This window comes from Schistocerca serialis, chromosome 4 (assembly GCF_023864345.2).
Source record: "Schistocerca serialis cubense isolate TAMUIC-IGC-003099 chromosome 4, iqSchSeri2.2, whole genome shotgun sequence".
Taxonomy (NCBI): domain Eukaryota; kingdom Metazoa; phylum Arthropoda; class Insecta; order Orthoptera; family Acrididae; genus Schistocerca; species Schistocerca serialis.
In genome coordinates, this window is record NC_064641.1 from 69,919,301 (window position 1) to 69,925,300 (window position 6,000).

The window sequence follows — 6,000 nt, forward strand, 5'->3', positions numbered from 1 at the left end:
GCCTACAACAATAATTTGGCATATCTTGTGATGTCAGTTGGTTATTAAGCTGTACAAGTTACAGCTGTTTCAGGCTCTACATCACGATGACAAACGCAAACTTGGCATTTTCTGATGGGTTTCAGAATTATATTGTCAGTGATCACACTTTTGCACAGCAAATCATCTTCAGCGATGAAGTGACTTTCCATCTTAGCGGGAAAGTAATCAAACACAATGTTTGAATCTGAGGCATAGAGAACCCACATCGTCACACTGAACATGTAGGAGATTCTCCCAAATCAATTCATTTTGTGCAATATCCCACTTGTCTGTTTACTGCCCATTCTTCTTTGATGGAAACTTGGTTAACAGTCAGTAGGATTTTACGATGTTATAAAAGTGGCTGGTTCCGAGGCTGAACAAGGGCAACTTCATTTTTCACTGCAGTCACAAAGTGCATGAGTATATGAATGAAACTCTATCAAACTGTTGGTTTAGTTTTCAAACAGCTGCCAAATTAGCACTTCTCAGTTGGCCTCCATGATCAGTGGACTTGATTCCCTGTGGTTTTTTCTTGTGGGGTTTTGTTAAAAAGGATAATGTTGATGTGCCAATAGTACCACTGAACCTGGAGGAGTTGAAGAACTGGATCTATACTGGCTTAACATCAGTGACAATATACACGCTTACCCGAGTAGGGGAGGAATTGGAGTTCTGATGTAATATTGTTTATGTTGCTGGTGGAGGACATATTGATCATTCATAATCTAAACGCGAGAGATATGTAAATGTGTCCCAAGTTTCACAGTTGTATGTCTTAACATTTTAATAAATATATACATTTGAAATATGTATATTCTTTTTGAAACACCAGCAAATTTGTCTCAGCCAATCAAGATCAAAAATTAAATGTCTAAGAATTTTGACTAATGTATTTCATTGATTCCTGTATCATTGTGCATTATTTCTGATATCATGGTCAGGCCTTGTGCAGTACTGAATTGCATGTATTGTGTTTTATCAAAATTAAGTGACAGTCCATATGCAGATAATCAGTTATTAATTTTCAAGAAAATAGTTTGTATTTTTTCAGATGTTGAGATTTCTGCATTAGCCATGTCCATGATACTACTTCTGTCATCATCAAATTGAACTATTTCTGCTGCTGGGATATATGACAGTGTATCATTTACATATTGAGAGAACAAGAATAGACCGAATACTGATACCTGTGCCGATAAGTCTCCATTTTAAAGACTGTTTTCTTGTGGACACTCCCTGGGTTTTTAAAGCAACAGTTTGCACTCTCTTAGTAGTATTAAAACCAGTTATGAACAAGTACTAGAATAATGGTGATTGAAACAAACAGCTGTATTGTAATCCAACGCCAGTCTGCCATCAACATACAAACCACAATGACAAAGACCAATGAAGACTTCAAATGGAAACATTACAACTTATTAAGCATGTTACGCCAGCATGTGGGATCAACAAAGTTGAGTGCAATGGGGCCAAAATCAACTGGATTCCTTAACTCCCAGTAAAATCCCTCCAATGGTCAGGTGACACTGCATTTTGGAGTCTCTGATGGAGTGGCAATGTTCAATGAAGGAAATCTTGCAAAGTATGAAGTCCTGAAAAGACTTCTACAAACCGTTTATTCTTTCACAGTTAAATTTAATGGAAATGATAGTTGCTACGTACCATATATTGTAGATGCTGAGTTGCAGATAGGCATCACCACTATGTTGTGAGTAACAATTGTCCTTTCGAACATTGTCATTATTCCATCATGGATTTTCCATTATTTAAGTGTTAAATTTAGATGAAAGAGTTAGAGCATCAGACAGAGCTGTTAGAAACCTTGAAAACAGGTCAAGACAGTGTGGACAAGCAGGAAAAAGGAATTTGCAAGATGAGATGGAAGAGGATGCAGACAAGCCATCATACAGAGCTGGGATGCATTGAGGACTTTAATGGCCATTTCCCAGAACTTCTGTTTTTTAGGAGTAATGTGTACTTGTTCTCAGCTTCTAAATTGTTAATTTCTCGGCTTCTAATTTGTTCAAAATCGTAGGGTACACTTATTCGAGTGTTGTCCATATTTTAACATGGGGGATTTCTTATTTTGTAAAAATCAAAGAAGTTAGGGCCTGACATAAATCAAAAAGTGTAGGCAGTTTTTGTTTTAATGTTTTACTGAAATAACTGTTAACTCAAAACTAATAAAAGTAATTTTAGAGATCCCTCTGTTAAAGTAGTTACAAATGCATAACCTACAAGTCTCTTCTTCTTTTTAAATTTTATTCCTAATAGTTTTTGAGAGAAGATACCTTTTATATGAATAAATTTTACATTGTTTAAGATTTCCCAACCTGTCCCTCCCGTTAAGTCTATGTAACTTCGTATCAGGGTACAACTTAACATGATATATACATAGAATTGTCAAAACATACTGTAGTATAACATTTCCAGCATTGAGATGACTGTATGGGCAAGCCAATAAACTAAAAGAAATGACGAAACGTAATCTTAGATGTCTTCTCGTTATGAAAACAACAAACATGCTGTGAAAGCTATCATTAAGGTGCAGCATGATCTACAGGGTGTGTCTTAATTTTGTAACAATACACTGGATTTTTAGTTCTGTGACTCATTACAGTTGAAACCTTATATAACATCTATGATCAAGACACTTGTAAATAAAATGACATATTTTTCTAATTACTAAATTTAGAACATGATAAGCTGAGGCTGAAATAAAGCTGCAAATATTTTCCCTGCTGCTCAGTAATAATTTGGCAATAAACAGTGTTTTAAAAAACAGTGTATGTAAATCAAACATATGCAACAAAATCTGCAATAAATGAAAACTTTTGTACCCTACAAACAACGGAAAATGAAGCCAAATGTTTGAAAAGAGTTTCAGCATTCGTTTTCACTCATTTGTGTCAGACAGATTTACTATGAATAAAAAGAAAAGCATCAACATTTTCCAGTGTAAAAGTGACAGTCTTGTGTTGAGAATAAAACCGGCAGAACTAAAATTTCTTTCAGAACCAGAGCTAGATCTTGTATACACAATACAGGGTGATTCAAAAAGTATACCACAACTTTAGGAATTTAAAACTCTGCAACGACAAAAGGCAGAGCTAAGCACTATCTGTCGGTGAATTAAGGGAGCTATAAAGTTTCATTTAGTTGTACATTTGTTCGCTTGAGGCGCTGTTGACTAGGCGTCAGCGTCAGTTGATGCTAAGATGGCGACCGCTCAACAGAAAGCTTTTTGTGTTATTGAGTACGGCAGAAGTGAATCGACGACAGTTGTTCAGTGTGCATTTCGAACGAAGTATGGTGTTAAACCTCCTGATAGGTGGTGTATTAAACATTGGTATAAACAGTTTACAGCAAGCATTTGTTCGCAGCCCAGGAAAATCGACTCGCAGAGCTAGCAGAGAGCTGCAAATTCCACAATCAACTGTATGGAGAGTCCTACGAAAACGGTTAGTTATGAAACCTTATCGTCTGAAATTGGTTCAAGCACTGTCTGCAGCTGATAAGATTAAAAGAATCCATTTCTGTGATTTTATCCTTGCTCAAATGGAAACAGATGAATCTTTCGTTTCAAAGATTGTGTTTAGTGATGAAGCAACTTTCCACACTAACGGGAAAGTCAACCGTCACAATGTCTGTATATGGGGCACTGAGAATCCGCGGGAAACAACTCGGTATGAACGTGACTCGCCTAAGGTGAACATTTTCTGTGCCATTTCAGCCGATAAAGTTTTTGGTCCCTTTTTCTTCGAAGGTGCTACTGTAACTGGACTACAGTATCTGGAGATGTTAGAGAATTGGCTGTTCCCTCAGCTCGAACAAGAAGCACAACAATTCATATTTCAGCAGGATGGAGCGCCACCACATTGGCACTTATCTGTCCGTAACTACCTGAACGTCAACTACCCGAGGCGATGGATCGGCCGCCAGGCAGCCCGTGACAGAGCACTTCATCACTGGCCTCCAAGAAGCCCTGATCTTACCTCCTGCGATTTTTTCTTATGGGGGTATGTTAAGGATATGGTGTTTCGGCCACCTCTCCCAGCCACCATTGATGATTTGAAACGAGAAATAACAGCAGCTATCCAAACTGTTACGCCTGATGTGCTACAGAGAGTGTGGAACGAGTTGGAGTATCGGGTTGATATTGCTCGTGTGTCTGGAGGGGGCCATATTGAACATCTCTGAACTTGTTTTTGAGTGAAAAAAAAACCTTTTTAAATACTCTTTGTAATGATGTATAACAGAAGGTTATATTATGTTTCTTTCATTAAATACACATTTTTAAAGTTGTGGTATTCTTTTTGAATCACCCTGTATTTTTTGTCAATCTGATGAGTCGAAAAAATTTTGCCCACTTGTTTTCCAGTAAGAAGCCATGTTTCCTTCCATTTTGCAGTTTTGATTTAAATATCCCCCTCCAACTCATTTATTGGAATATGACTATCACTGACATCTGCAAACAAATCCAAGTTCTATATTTTTTACTAGTAGTGGAGTTCTTGTGGAATTTTATGAAAGAATTGCCTCTTCGGAGCTTGCACATGCCTTTTTCATGATAATGATTTGTACTTTTATTGAAAAAGTATAAACTCTTTAATACATCATTTTGCAAATCTACACCTATGTGAACCCTACTCCGAATCAGAAAGTTAATTGAAAATAAAACCAAAGGTTTTGTTGTTGAAGGTATTTGAATTAATTCTCTCAATTTCAGAGCTCTACCAAGTTCGCTAACAAATTTGATCGGGCAATCTGATAAAGTTTTCTTATATAAAGGTCTGCTCAAAAAATTTTTGTAACTTTGTCCACAAATTTTTTCTATGATCCCCTTTTACATATTGTGCATAGTCTCTTCAAAATATTCTTCTCCACAGTTGATACACTGCTCCTAGCGCTGTTTCCACTTCCGGAGTCAGTCTCGGTACACCTCTTTCAGGATCGCATGAAGCACTGTGTGCAGATTTTCTTTTGTCTCATCTATCTTGCAAATCTTCGTCTTTTCAGTAGGGTTTTCAGCTATGGAGAAGATAAAGGTCAACTGGGGCCAGATGTGGAGAGTATGGAGGATGAGGTTGCACAGTGATTTCGTTTCATGTCCAATAGTAACGCACCAACAGGGATGAATGTGCGGGTGTGTTATCGTGCTGCAAGAGGCATAAGTTGTGTCACTACATTTCAGGCCATTTCTTTCTCACAGGCATCATAACACATCCCAATAGTACCATCAATTAACAATTTGTCCCTGTGGCACGAATTCATGATGAACTAATCCTTCCAAGCCAAAGAAAATACCGCCATAGTTTTGACATTTGACCTGACCTGATGAGCTTTTTTTGGTCTTGGAGAACTGTTCCCGATCCATTGTGAAGACTCTCAACATCGTAATTGTAGACCGACATCTCATTACCAGATATTTCTCTTAAGGAATATCTGATTCTCATTTGCGTGGCCCAAAAGCTCTTCAGATTGCGAGGCGGAAGACCTCTTGACTCATGAGCTGTGGGGCGAACTTGAAGACATGATCCAACTGAAATGTTACATCCTTCTGCCATCTCTCAGTCAGTGAGTCAGTCAGTCTTCAATTGGCTTGGACAGTTTCATTGACATTCCTGTATGAGCATCATCGGTAGACGCCGAAGAGTATCCTGAATGAGGGTTATCTTTAACTTGCGCCTGGCCATTTTAAACCATTTGAACCATTCGCAACACTGAGAACGGCTTAAGCACTCATCACCGTAGGCTTCCTGCATCATTTGTTGTGTCTCTGTAAAAGTTTTCTTGAGTTTCACACACAATTTAACGCAGACGTGTTGCTCTTGTAACTCTGCCATCTAGAAATTTGCAAACTGTACGACATAGCATTCTTCTCAATACTGCCCCAAACAATAACAGCTCAATACTGCCCCAAACAATAACTAACAGATGTACAAAAATTAAACTTTCGACAGTTACACATTAAAC